At 40.4% G+C, this 15,453-nt stretch overlaps 1 protein-coding gene and 1 long non-coding RNA gene across 3 annotated transcripts in view; one reads left to right on the forward strand and one right to left on the reverse strand.

Annotated features, from left to right (window-relative positions):
- The window catches only part of casq1b (calsequestrin 1b), a 101,225-nt gene that overhangs the window by 15,462 nt on the left and 70,310 nt on the right, over positions 1 to 15,453 (forward strand). The gene's annotated exons all lie outside the window — the stretch shown is intronic.
- Positions 7,239 to 12,459, reverse strand: LOC311078847. The gene is made up of 5 exons (XR_014605299.1): positions 12,240 to 12,459; positions 12,009 to 12,144; positions 9,283 to 9,357; positions 9,035 to 9,182; positions 7,239 to 7,490 (listed from the first exon to the last, which is right to left on the reverse strand). It is a non-coding gene; the product is annotated as an uncharacterized lncRNA (long non-coding RNA).

Raw genomic sequence — 15,453 nt, forward strand, 5'->3', positions numbered from 1 at the left:
CTGAACGATCTCTTCATAAGGGCTTTGTTCAAATGCCTGAGATCCAGGATGGGTCTGAGACCGCCATCCTTTTTGGGTACTAGGAAGTACTGGCTGTAGAAGCCCGACTCGCTCTGTGTCAGAGGGACGGTTTCTATGGCCCCCTTTTTTTTTCAGCAGTTTCGCTATCTCGGCGCGAAGTAGATGGGCTACTTCGCCTTTCACCGTAGTTTTGACCCTGACTCGAAAGCGCGGAGGTCTGCGAGCGAACTGCAGCGAATAGCCTCGCTTTATAATGTTCAACACCCATTCTGACACACCCGGGATCATTTACCATGCTTCTGCACGTATGGCTAGGGGTAGAATGGTATCTGGGCTCTGGTCGCTGTGTGTCAGGGACCCAGAGACACGATCGGGTTGATACATTGACACTGTGCTTACAGCGCTTATATGGGGCAGCGCGCTGAGAATAGCGGCCGGTCGATTCACACATAACACTCTTGCCACGGGGACCGGGAAGTGTTTTATTGAAGGGAGCCCTATACGTGTATGTGACGCAGGGCGTGCAGTGTTTACTAGTAAGCGTGAGTGCTGAGAAGCGGGCACACTTCTTACACTTAAAACACAATTGGTGTTTGTTGATGGGAGCCCTAAGTGAGTGTGTGTCACTGAACGGGCAGTATTTATGAGTAGGGGTGAACACTGAACAGCGGGCACATTTCCTACATTTGAGACACACATATCAACCTAGTCACCAACCTGAGCCGATTTTTATTGATGTAGGCCCTGAATGAGTGAGTGTCACTGAACGGGCCGTGCTTATGTGTAGGGGTGAGCACTGGGCACAATCCCTACATTTATAACACTATCGGCGTGAGCCGGACCAACAGACATAATGAGATTTATCTGGGTTGCCGTGAAAACGGCGTTTGGGTACAGGCGAGTGGGTTGTATAACGGGCTCGTTGGTTGCAAAATACACTCCTCGAGTCACCTCTGCTGTGGGAACTGCGAGAGCGAAGCGTTTCCAGCCACCTGTGAAAAGTACTGCGAGCTCAGAGGAGAGCGCAGTATAATTTATATCTGCTGCCAGAGCCAGGAGAGAAATGGAGGTTGGTCCGGCCTCTTCTGCGTTGTCCCCGTCGAACTCGTCGAGCACGGTGGGAGCGGTGGCAGAAGCCGGGCGCTGACCATCCGTGAGCGAAGTGTGAGACTCAGGAAGAGATGCGCGCGGGGATTCCACCGGCGTGCATTCCACCGGCGTGCATTTGCGAACAGGATCGCATTCCGGTGGTCTCTGCGGGCGCCGCTTTTTCCGGCACGGCCCGGACGAGAGAGGCGGAGGCGCAGGGTCCACGTTGAAAATGGGTAGTCGAGCCTGCAGGGTCGACGTAGTCATGGTGTCGCTGTCCGGGCAGCCGCCCTGGGAAAGCGCGTGTTCCACATGGTTTCGTCCCAGGCAGGAAGCGCACAGGATGTGGCGGTCCCTGTCGCTGAGCTGGGCTCTGCACGAGCCGCACATAGAACGAGGCATTTGAATCAACACCTCGGCTCTTTTAGCGGATAAACGTGTGTCGCGGCGGCGAACACACACGGAAGCAAGTGAAAAGGATATAGGCACCGGATGGCGCAGCAGGAGCGTGCGCGCCCTCATTGGTGCTACGTCACGAGCAGCCTCTCGATAGGTTGCAGCAGTTGCCGCAGAGCGACCAATAGGCGCGCGAGCTGCCTCGCCTAGGTCTGCTCTCTGCAGCAAATGCGTTTTAAATTAATACAAAATTAAGGATAATTTTTGGCTTCAGTATTCTCGAGAAAAGGGATTTTACCGTAGCGTAAGCTAGCTTACGCAACACGAGAGTACTCTCGTAAGAGAACCCTGTTTTGTTTTCAGACAGTTTAATATAACTTTCGAAAAAGTCTAGTACAATCGTTACTGTCACTCGTCAACAGCAGCTGTCACAGTTGCTAGGTGACAAGAACAGTCCTCCGTAGGCAAGACCGTCCCATTTAACAACGCTCAGTCCGACCTTCAGGGCCTTCGAAGGCGTGGCTTTTGAAGTCTGAATACTTTCTTTTTTGCTGCAAAACAAGTGTTTTATCATTGTGTGTCACATATCAACCTAGTCACCATCCTCTGCACTTCATTTCCCATCACTCTCCTCAGTTCCCACCTGCGCATTGTTCCCAATCACTCACACCTGCACCTCATCATCACCCTCATCACTACCACTACTTAAGCACACACTTCACCACAACTCAGGGTCTGTTCTTGTTTTCACAAAGTGGACTATTCCCTCTGTCTCCAGCGATCTCCAGCGTCTTCCTTTGCTCTGTGTCTCTGTCAAGATCATCCTTTGGACCCCATTTACCTGCTCACTTCTTCACTACCCCATTGTTGTAAATAAACCTCACTGTTCACCTGTCATCTTCCTCTCCTGTGTCTGCTTTCCGTAACACAAGATTGGACCTATACCGTTAAAGATGGATCCTGCTGTGCTTTTCCTCTGCATTGACCAGGACCAGCTTTCTCTCGAGGCCCACACCATGGCGTGGCCCACATCCCACAGGCCCACATCTGGCGTGCCTTATCTCCTACCCAGACCAATCATTGAGTGTATTTTACTATACAGTACAAGCCTCAATGCTGAGACAAAGGCACACCTGCCTGGTGTGGGGCCTCTAGAGAACTTCGAGACTTTTGTGAAGTGGGTGTTGACCAGCGGTGAGTCCCCGTTCACCATCGACCATCCCAGCGATGGTGAACTCACTGCCATTCCAGAGCCTCGTCCCAAGATGGCCGCCGCCGTTCCAGACCGTCATCCCAAGATGGCCGCCACCATTCCAAAGCCTCGTCTCAAGATGGTCGTCGCCGTCGCAGAGTCTCGTCCCAAGATGGCCACCACCATTCCAGAGCCTCGTCCAAATATATACCTGAACTGCTGGCTCTGCCCTGGTCTCCTGAGCTGCCGTCTCTACCCTGGCTGGGTACTCTACTTCATTTCCCATCACTCTCCTCGGTTCCCACCTGCACATCGTTCCCAATCACTCACACCTGCACCTCATCATCACCCTCATCACTACCACTAAAGCACACACTTCACAACTCAGGGTCCGATCTCATTTTCACAAAGTGGACAATTCCCCGTCTCCAGCGTCTTACTTTCCTCTGAGTATCCGTCAAGATCATCCTTTGGACTCCATTTATCTGCTCACTTCTTCACTACCCCACTTTTATAAATAAACCTCACTGTTCACCTGCCATCTTCCTGTCCTGTGTCTGCTTTCTGTAGCAGTGTGTTACACAGTGCAATATATGTTTGATTATGCAAAAAAAATCCCTGTAATCCCAGTTTTTAACAATTGTTTTTAAATGGACAGTATATAGTGTAATGACACCTTTTCTTAACAAAGCGTTTTTCATTGTGACAAATTAGCTGCAATCAGGACTATTACATAATTCCCCTGTCAATTAAGTCATATATTTTCTTTTAACCGAATGCTCTTACCCGCTAGTATTTTTCCTGTTCGCATCTGTATGTGAGTCTTCATATTCATCTAAATTATAGCTACAAACCAGATGAATTGGATGCATCTGGACTCCATAGAGGCTTTATGAATGAGTAATCACTTATGAAGCACAGCTTCACTTGCTTCATTAACTTTCTCTCTATGTTTCTCATCATTGCTGCTGGAGAGTGAGATTTGCACAGTGAAATGAGAAGCCTGAGACTTCAGTGTTCATATTAAAGCTGAATCACACTCATAAAAGCACTTGCATTTCTCAAACCTAGGTTTCAATCAGCTCCCTGGCTCCCAAGTTCATGAATCAGTATATCCTGTTCGGGCACTGGTAAAAACCATAAAGGACACTGATTATTATATTTCCAGCAAAATGGCCATGTCCTCATTGTACAACATCACAACTGGTGTTTATGAACAACAGCAGAACTGATGTCTTTCTGACATTACTTGTTACTTAAAGTACATTATGATAAATACTTGTTACATATACGTGCAACATTTGTAGCACAGAAGAAAACCACGCATACCAGCCTCCTACGTTTCTGCTGTTGCCTCATAAGATGCAGTAGTCCAGTGCAGAAGCTTCACATTGTCATGTTGTAAATAAAACAACATCTGTATTGCAAACTCCTCCATGTTGAATTTTCTGTTGTTGTTGTTTTTGGCATATACCTACCAACGCAAAGCCAGTCCCATAGAAACCAATGCAGATATTCCGGAAAACGAAAGAGCGGCATGGACACACAAATCGGATCTGAACAGTTGCGACACACAATGTGGACAGTCAATAATTTTAGATGAGATTCCAATCGAATACACACATACAGTATTAGAATTTGGACAGTGTGAACGAAGTCTCTGACTGATCTGGGGTGCGTTTCCCGTACAACGACGTTACTTGCTAGTTCACTACCATATATGATGCATCGTTGAAGAAATCAACTAGCCAGTCACGACTGTTTCCCGAAACCGTATTGTCGCAAATTGGTCGTTCAACCAAGTGTGTTAATGATGTCATGCAGGTGGTGGGGTAATAACTTCTTTTAATGAATCTGTTCGATCTGAGATCGAATTAATGCTAGATGTTTTGCTATAAATGACGAACATGGCATCTGAGGACTATTTCTAATTTTTCTCAGTTATTTTGCTTTATTTCCAGATTCAATCATAGGCTCGTTCTTTCATAGTAGAGCTCGTTCACACATGCGCACTCTTCAAAAACGGTGCTTTAAATCTCTTGACAAACTAAAAGACGTAAATGACATTTGTAGGTAATCTAAATAAAAGATACAGATTGTAATGAATGTCAGCTTGCTTATTTTGCTTAATACAAGGATTTATTAAGTCCACATGTCATCCAAACAAGAAACTATGTTTCTAACCACAGGTCAAAAGCTGTTGTTCCAACCACACAACATTGCGATGCTGTTTGCGAATGTTCGTTGGAACGATGGTTTCGGGAAACACTGAGTCGTTAAACTATGCCTATAACGACGGAACTTGCGACCATAGTTGACTAACGATGCTTTGGGAAACGCACCCCTGATTGGATTTCACATGGTTTATGTGACTTTCTCACACCACGTAAAATGTAAACGTCAGACGTTGTAGGAAACACTGAAAGTCACTGCAAAAAGTTGATGCAAAGTACCAGATGAGCAGAAAATGACAATATAACAGAGACATGTTTTGAAACTGGCGGAGAAGACGGCTCGGAATAAAGCCACGCATAGCCTACCAGCCTCCTAAATTTCTGCTGCTGCCTCATAAGACGCAGTAATCCAGCACATCGGCTTCAGATTTTCACGTTGTAAATAAGACAACATCTATATTGCAAAGTGTCAGCATACATATCCTTTGCTGCCTTTGATATCCCACAATCCTGTGCTTTCCATTCTGTGACAGTTGAGCTAAAAAAAAAAGATGGCATCTGAAAGTTGTGGTGGGTGCTCAGTTTTTGTATAAATGTACGTTTTTGACCAATCTCATTTCTAACAAGAAATTACTATTGTAGTAATTAAATATTTGCTTAGTTATCAGCAAAGCCCACTCTATTTTTCTGAAGATTATAACAGTTATGCTGCCTCAGAAGTCTGTCCAAAATCAGTTTCATGAGGTACAAGCTATCAATTACCTGTAGCCTATACTCATCTCCAGCTACTCAACTGTTTTGTTGAATAAACTACCACACCTGTGTTCATCTACGTTTCCTGTAGTGGTGTGTCGTTACAATCTGGAAGGGGCCTTAAAGTAAAGAGTCAATCTCTGTCAAATTAAAATGTGTGAGATATCCCAGCTAATAGGGAACGCTCTCAGAACATTAGCTAACGATCTGGCAAGGTTCCCTCTGTCACAGAATCAGCCATACCTTTAGCACCAGATCTCTACACTCCACCCACTCATTCCCAATCACCAGTGTTCTGACTAGCAGAACCTGCATTCACTAATCACCCATGCACTACTGTATATAAGCAGTAACATATCAGTTCACCTTTGTCTGGTCTCGTGGTTCAAGTCTGAACCACTTATCCGACTACCTATCTCTGAGACACTTACCTGTGCAATCCTCTTCCCAAACTCTTCAGTCTTCTTCTGTTATCTGTGGTCATTCAGTCCTCCATTCAGCAATAATCTCCATCTACAACAGATACGAACTGTTGAGCATCTCAGCATAGACCATTCAATTCAGTACTCACATTGAATTCTTCTATTCTGTGACAAGCTTTTTCCAGTAACGTTAATAGAGTGTTAGTTCAAAGTTATCTGTAATAAATGAATGTTGTCAAAAATGTTAGAACAAAAAAAATAATTTATTCATCGTTCATGGATTTTTTTTTAAAGGTACAATGTGTAGGAATTTCTCCCATCTAGTGGTGAAATTGTATTTTGCATTCAAACGAATAGTGCTCTCTAGCGCCTCACTTTTTCAAACGCGTGTTGCAACTACGGTAGCCGTTATGTACCAAAAAGCTATGACAACGTCTTCCAATAGCACTTCATCGAGTTTAACTATACATGTTCTACACTGTTAGACATTTCTTGTAATTTTACAGGAAATTCCTGGCTAATAGTTGCCGTAAATTTACTGTAAACAGTATACAGGACTGTTATTGTAATACTTAATACAACATCCCTACTGTAATTAATTACAATAATCATGTAAATTTACTGGTATTTGCCAGGAATTTCCTGTAATTTCACTGTAAATATTACAGCAAAATGTTATATTTACGGCAACTCAGTAGCCAGGAATTTCCTGTAATTTCACAGGACAAATCAATATACTGTAAAACATTACAAGTAAAAAGCTGTCATTTTCCGTATTGGCCAATTAAAAACACAACAATGGTATATTTTCTTTTTTTTTTATTAACAAACTGTGCAAAAATACATATTACAAAAGTATCCACTTTATCACACATAAACAAAATTTTACTTTTAAAGGGATACTCCACTTTTTTTGGAAATAAGCTCATTTTACAACTCCACCAGAGTTAAACAGTTGAGTTTTACCGTTTTCGAATCCATTCAGCCGATCTCCGGGTCTTTAGAAGAATGTCAGAGTTTTTGGTCCCATTGACTTCCATAGTATATATTTTTTCCTACTATGGAAGTCAATGGGACCAAAAACTGTCTGGTTACTGACATTCTTCTAAAGACCCGGAGATCGGCTGAATGAATTCGAAAACGGTAAAACTCAACTGTTTAACTTTGGTGGAGTTGTAAAATGAGCCTATTTCCAAAAAAAGTGGAGTATCCCTTTAATGAAGAAGCTCACTTCCAGACGTCCAGGCAGCCTATCATCAGGGGGAACACGATGATATGGAACAAAGGTGTCCAGCCAGACTTGAACTGCATAGGGGAAGTCGTTCATGTTACTATCCCATCAACTCAAAGTCCAGTTTTCTTAGGAGGGTGCAAACAGGTGCGTTGAGCCTGTGTCTCTTCTTGGCTTTACTGCCCGTCTGGGAGTGGATTCCACAAAAAGCTCTGAAAACCGAGAGAGAGGAAAAAAGTTAAAGTTTTCATATCTGTTAAATAATGACAAATACTGTATAAAAAAACATAAGTAACCTACTTGCTCATAAAATAAAATGACTTTGATGTATTTATTTAACATTAACAACTTTAACCATACAATTTAATTTAATGAATTAATGAAAGTTGTAATGTTAAACTGTTGTCCGTCAGTCTCTTCTGTTTACACAAATTATGTCCTGCAGGGGAAAACCAACTCTACTATAGAACAGACACTTAACAGCAATAGCTGGGTCTCCATCCAACTTTTTAATGCACATTTTAACCATTTGAAAAAGAAATCCTGACTGGAAACGGTTAAAATTCACATAAAATATTCTAATGTGAACAAAAACTTCTATGTGGATTGACAAATTTGCATTTTTTGCAATTATATCAGGTGTTTCAAGTTGCCCTGTCAACCTTACGTTTTGATCCCACAGCTGTTCACGACTCCTAGGTGCGTGACCATTTAGAATTCGCATAACAGAGTTGATTGAAATGCTCTCCAATTAGAGTTTTTTTTTGCCAAATTTTTACGAATGCGCTTAAAAGTTATGTTTTGATTGGATGGAAACCTATCTATTGACATCATTGCATAGAATATATCATAGAACCTAACAATACTGGTAATAAGGTAATAATTCATGGGACGTTACATATGAGAATGATGGATTCACTTTACAGTAAGGGGACATGAATTATCATGAATTCATGTATAAATTCATGCATGAATTATGCATTCATATCTCATATCATCAGGAACTAACACGAGTTCAACGTTTTTCATTCATGACTTCATGAGTGAACAACACCTTAATTAAAACATTAACTAAGATGGGTAAATCATCATGAATTATGATTTATTACGCATGATCATGATGTTTTCTTTGTTCACAGTTATGCCACTGTTCATCAGTGTTTCTAAGGACCAGTCACCACTTTAGTTGAGGGGCCACACACATGAAGTCATTGATAGATAATGCTTAGTTAATGATGACTACTGTATTTGAATGTCAACAGTTCATGTCTTCTTCAAAGCCTGCAGGTAGTTGGACAGACCCCAAAATAGACCAATCACAGCTCAGAGCACACAAATTCTGTTGACATTCAAATACAGTAGTCATCATTAACTAAGCATCATCTATCAATGACTTCATGTGTGTGGCCCCTCAACTAAAGTGGTGACTGGTCCTTAGAAACACTGATGAACAATGTGCTAATGGTCACATAACTGTGAACAAAGAAAAGCATCACGATCATGCGTAATAAATCATAATTCATGATGATGTACTCATCTTAGTTAATTTTCAGTTAACTTAGTGTTGTTCACTCATGAAGTCATGCATGAAAAACGTTGAACTTCTGCTATTTCCTGATGATTCATGAGATATTAATGCATGAATGAATGCGTAATTCATGCATGAATTTATACATGAATTCATGATAATTAATGTATCCATACTGTAAAGTGTTACCTCATTTTCTTTATTAGTGTGTAAACAGTTTAAACATACCTTTGTATAACGTCCCTGAGGCGTCTTTAGGATACTGCATGTTGAACACAGTAAGCAGCGAAGGTTTCAGCCACTCCATTCAAAAGACTGTTTTGGGCCCCATCACAACTGTTCCTTCTATGAACACTTGTTGCGATTATTGTCTCTCCTGAAATGCATTAACACAATATGATAATAAAAGGTGAGTAAATCATGGGGTAATTTTCATTTAAAAGTGAACTACTCTATAAAATAAGGGAAGAATATACCTTGCACAATTAAGCAAGGTGTGCTGGATAGGTCTCTCTCTCTCTGGATATCAGCAGCTGTGGCAGAGGGCTAGGCTAGGGAATAAAAAACAAACATTACCAAATGTATTACCAATTACACAAATACCAAATTAAAAATCGATTATTATTTTAGTCCATATAGTCTGCCAGGCAGCCACATGTAATTTGAGACAAACACAATGGTTAACTTAATTTTAATACTACTGATAATTTGCTGCCTTTTCTGAAGACAAAGAGAGCATTGAAAGCTTTTCAACAGAACCCAGGCTCCGGAAAAAAAAATTATTTTATGACGATGCTGGTTGGATTTAGTTGCGCACGCGCAGTTTATTTTAGATACAGACAGTTACATGACTGCTCTTCCAACCTGGTTTGCCAAGCACAAAGTAATGTTATAACATATGAGCATACCAGATGCTATATTCAGCTTATCTCACAGTTATAGCTGACTCGCATAATTAAAGATACCAGCATTGTCGTTTAATTAAAGCCCATATTTCAAGTAAAATTTGCTTGTGTTTATTCAGTGACCGTAAAATCTACAAACTTCGTTTATGCTAGTGTGCAAACCACGGCTTCAAGACCCCCGATTACAAGACAGCAAAGCAGAAGTCCTAATAATGTTACGACAGCCTGTCCAGTAGCATGCATGGATTAAAGTGAAAAAAATTCTTCTGACTGAAATATTTTTTTAGGCCAAGTCATTTTCCTTTAACTTTTTACATAGTCGAGACCAATAGCGTTTTAAGGGGAGACGTTTTAAACCGCTTTAATATTGCCAGTAGGCGTATTTTAAAAGCTATTTTACTCTATGAAAACCAGGCAGAGAGCATTTAGGCTACTGTAGAGCACGAACGGCAGCATTGTGACTAGCTTATGATTGATGGCGACCTAGCACTTGTTTACCATTATTGCCATATTGAAGTCTCCTGTGACATACTGTGCAAAGACACGTACCTGGCTGTTTGATTTTTTTTAGTCCACGAACTAAAAGGCTTGCCATTCTCCCCCCATTTCACTAAGCCTTCCCCTTTACTTAAACTTTCGTTAAGTAAAGGGGAAAATATTATATTTAGGCAAATTATAACACGTTTACACAAAATTTGTTAACACACACAAGTACTTTTCCCCTTTACTTAACATAAATTGTAAGAATATGACTAATAGTAAAGCTAGTACTAATAAATAAACATTAGGTCTATGCTAAAGCTATTAAATAGTAGTCCCAAACTAATTTGTGTTAATACAATGTTGTTATGATCCACTACAGTCATTTAAAAATATTAAAAATAACACAAAGAAAAATAGTGGCATTTTGGGGTTAATATGTAAACGACAGTTACCATGGTGAATACTAGTGGGCAACCCGAATACCCAATATTAACAATAACTGTTAATGAAATATGGAAACTGCTCCTGGTGAATAGAATGAAAATCATCCCTGCATTACTTTTATTTCGGGTAATTTACAACGTAACGGCGTTGCATGCTCGTAGTTTCTTTTGCACTTGATCAGTGAGGCGATACAGCGCGCGCCGCTACATTTGCGCGTGCAATTGAGTGTGTGCTACGAGAACAGTATAACGGCTGACAGGACAAGAAAGTCAGTTTTTCTGAGGTGAAAAACTTTATTTCAGCGTACACTTATGTCACTGCCTGGTAGTTCCTATTGTGCTGGGTTTTCTGAAGTAGCAGTAGTCATGTTTCGCCTCTCATAACATAACGTGCTTTAAACAAGCACGCAGAGTGGAAAAGGAGGAGCGGGGGAGCAAGGATCACAGCGCAAATTTGAACTATATCGATATGCGATATGGTCTAATTCCATATCGCATTTCAAAAATATATCGATATATTTTTTATATCGATGTATCGCCCAGCCCTACCTGCATTAAGTGTGTCCATGGTAACTGAAATATAGTTCTACCTCAGCGCTCAACTGTAGCCTGACATGCACTTTCCGTGAGCGGTAATTGAAAACCCGGAGTGGACCATGAGCGAAGTGATTACAGAATGCTTAGAGTGGAGAGAGGAACGTGCTTTTGCTCCACTCCAGGCTTTGATCACATCCCCCTCAGCAGGGTGAATACACCTCGTCTTTCCTTAATTTAAGACCTATTCAAACTAAAATTAAGACATTTATTACACTATTTGAGAAATGAAAGCCTATTTACGGCCTTAAAATTATGAAAAGTGAATTTAAGACATTAAGGACAGACTGGAACCCTATTGACGGAAATCCGTCATAGACTTACTGCAATTAACGGAAATCCGTCGTAGCGACGGAGAACTTTAATCCCTGAGCATGTGTAATCAATGCAATAATAACCTGAGCTAACTGATCGGGCTAACGTTAATGCTTATTTTTAACAGTCTGGGCTAACGTTATTTGAGCTATCGTCATTGATTGTGGTGGTTGTTTTCCATTAACGTTAGGCTACGTTACAAGCTCAGCTCTACTCGATTCTACTCACCATGTTTGTTTTTCCATTGAAAATAGTGCCGTGTATCTGCATGTGGTAACGTTACCATTTTCTTTATGGATTGAGTAACTTAAAGAAGACGACGCCGCTTCACCGCGGTCAGTTCAGGTTTATAACGTCGTTACCCGGGAGTGAGCGGGGCGAGTTGAGCTAACGTTATATCTAACATTACTCTAGCTAATGTTACTGAAATATACCAAGCGAAAAATTGTGAATATCTCGTACCTTGTAGCTGCATGTGGTAACTTTTTTCCGTATGGGTTGAGTAAGAAGACGCCACTTCACCGCGGTCAGTTCATGGTGTTGTTTTACCGGGAGTGAGCGAGTCGAGTCGGGGCGAACGTCACAGAAGCTAATGTCACTGAAATATACCAAACGAAACAATCACCACTCATATGACCGGTATTAATATATCCATAGACTTATAAAAATAGATTTCATGTTAACGTTTCATACCTGAGATGTGTTCCTTCCAAAAGCTGCTTCTTCCAAAAGTGTTTGATTCTGGTGCCGTTGGCCGCCGCGGTACCGCGCAATTTCAAAATTCAAATCGCAGCAATCCCACAATGCTATGCGGTGGCTGTAAAATAATGCTTCTACAGTGTAGTTACAACAAAATTACAGGACTGTCCATAAATTTCCCGTCATGCATTTGTATTTACAATAAAAACATGAATACAATATGTTGTTGTAAATTTTATTGTAAAAATTACATCAATTGCTAACAGTGTACTGTTATGCTGCCTATATAATGAATTACACAACCAAGCAATGAAAAAAGCTTGTAATTTAGACCGTAACATTGACTTACCTGTTGAGAAGAAAGCAGGCAACTTCAGTGTCCCTTTCAAAGTCTTTCTCCTTCATTAGCTCTTTCCACCTGGGAAAAGCTATCCCGATATTTACCCTAGTTTTTTTAATTCGCTGGTCACATTTCTTTTTAAATTATTTTTTTTGCTTTTTTGGCCACGAGGATTCCTTCTCCTGTGGCTCGGCATAAGTATGATCCTGCATTATGAAGTACCGTGCAGTGCAGCCTTTCAAATTTGCCGGGGCAGTGACAAGCGCCTCTCACTGATCTCCTTGTCCGTTTCAACTGGTTTCAGTCACGTGACGCTGGCTCTGAACGAAAACACGTTGTGGAAACGCGTTGAGGTAGGCTAGTGTTTTTGTCCCTCTCTGCTATTATAGTTTTTCAAAATGGCGGAACGACATGGAAGCCTCCTTGGACTTACAGTCCAGTGTTAATTTCGTTAACGAAAACTATGACGAAAAATGTTCGTTGACGACCTTTTTTTCCCTGACTAAGACAAGACGATGAGAGACGACACCCACGTCATTAAACGATAACTGTGACTGAACACATGCAATATCGTTGACGAAAAAAGACGAGACTGAAATGTGTTTAAACTTTAAACATTTTTTAAACTTAACCAAAACCACTTGTAGTTTGTGTCAAATAAAGGAGACGACAACACATTGACTGTTTTTTACGAGCGTTCATGCTTACGGTTGCCAGATTTCAATAATTAAACCCCAGTCAGAGCTTTTCTGTTAATATAACACGTTTTCTACCCGGTCTTTTCAATAGTATCTGGCAACCATGCGCGCGCGCTCTCGACACTGCTGAAGAACCGCGGATGATCTGAAAACACAGACGAGTAAACTGGAGTTTAGCTATCTTCATTTGAGATTTTCTACTTAAATTAAAGTGTCTTTCAGTCGGTCTGTGTTCTGCCACGAGCCGTTTGCGCTACCTGTGCTACTAAATCTGCGATCAAAATATAGGCTGATATCCAGCAGTGTTTTAATGTTTATCATATTATACGAGCAAGAATGCAATGTTTCCTGAATATCCACACGATTTCAAATGTGGCATTCATTTTATACAACAGTTCAACAAACAGAAGGGTAACATTAAATAATGTACTAGCCTACATTTAGGCTTATTGCTCTATTTTGCAACGAAAGCCACAGCAGAACTGCAGCACACAGCGGTGATTCGTGAACGAATCTGTTGCTTTGAAAGAATCGTGAGATTCAATGACCCGTTCATAAAAATAGCAGCTTGCTTCCTTACTGAATGAATGAATGACTCCATGACTCACTCATAAAGACAGTGACTTACTACTGGCTTTAATTTAATATTTTAAAAGTACCGGTAAAAAAAAATATTTAAAAAATATTGTCCCTTAATGGAAAAAATGTGACTGCAGTCTAAGTGGAAGAGAGGGGGTGCCAGGGGGTAGGGCACTCTAAAAACCACTGAACTAAGGAAAAGGGGTATGTAGAATTGCACAAGTGCTACTGCTAAAGAGCGCAATGTCAATACAGCCTGTTACCTTAATTTAAATTTCTCATAAGCTTAACTGAATTGGCCTAGAGATAAAAAAAAAATAGGACATTTTTGTCTAAAGAATACATATAAATAGCTACCAAAATTAATGTCGGTAACTGCAGTTTGACTAAAAGTTGACAAAAAATGCAATGACTTTTCGTCAACTAAAACTAGACTAAAACTATGAAAGACAAAATGACTAAAATGTGACTAAGACCAATAAGTATTTTCGTCTCAAGATGAAAACTAAGACTAAATCAAAAATGGCTGCCAAAATTAACACTGTTACAGTCCAAGTCAGATAATTGGCGTAGGTAATTTTACACCAATGAGGACATATTTATGAATAAACACATTGATTTTAGCTAATAAAATACTTCACTACACAGTGTACCTTTAAACGTTTTAGTTGGACTTTTGTGTAACATTTTTAAATGTTGCTACTTGTTTCAGAACATTCAGAAAACATTCAAAAGTAACATTCCCATAATGTTTGCAACAAAATAAAATGAAATATTCCCTCAATGATCACATAACCAAGAAAAAAAAAAAGTTTTTAAAACATTTAAAACTGGATGCTTTGAACGTTCAGAAAAATGTTCAGAAATAACGTTTTCATAATTTAATGAGAACATTATGGGATGAATATAGTATCAAAATGATTAACACGTGCAAGCACACTTATCAATGAACTTGATACATGTTGCAGAAATGTTTTATCCATGCCTTTCAACTTGCGTGGGCAAAATGCAAAATTGAATGAATGTGAAGCAAATATTTTCCTTTGTATTAGTGTATCATAATTTGCATGCAACAAAGAAGATGTGCATGTGTGGATCAGGTGACACGCGTGCATTCATTGACTCCCCTTACAGAAAAAACACATGAACTTCACATGTGCAAAAACTCATGTGGTCACATGTGACCACATGCACGTGTGATTTTGCACATGTGAAATTTAACATGTAAAAACATGTGATTTGCACATGTGAAATATGTGGATCACATGTGTTTTGCACATGTGATTTTGCACATGTGAAATTTAACATGTAAAAACATGTGATTTGCACATGTGAAATATGTGGATCACATGTGAAACATGTGTTTTGCACATGGGAAATGTGTGCTTTTGGAACATTTACACATGTGATTACATGTGAAACACACGTGAAACCCATGTGATCACATGTGAAACCCATGTGATCACATGTGAAACATGTAAAATTCCCATGTGAAACCCATGAGATCACATGTGAAACCTATAATCACATGTGAACCCCATGAGATCACATGTGAAACCTATAATCACATGTGAAACCCATGAGATCACAT

The sequence above is a fragment of the Abramis brama genome (genome assembly GCF_963993115.1).
Source record: "Abramis brama genome assembly, chromosome: 3".
NCBI classification, from domain to species: domain Eukaryota; kingdom Metazoa; phylum Chordata; class Actinopteri; order Cypriniformes; family Leuciscidae; genus Abramis; species Abramis brama.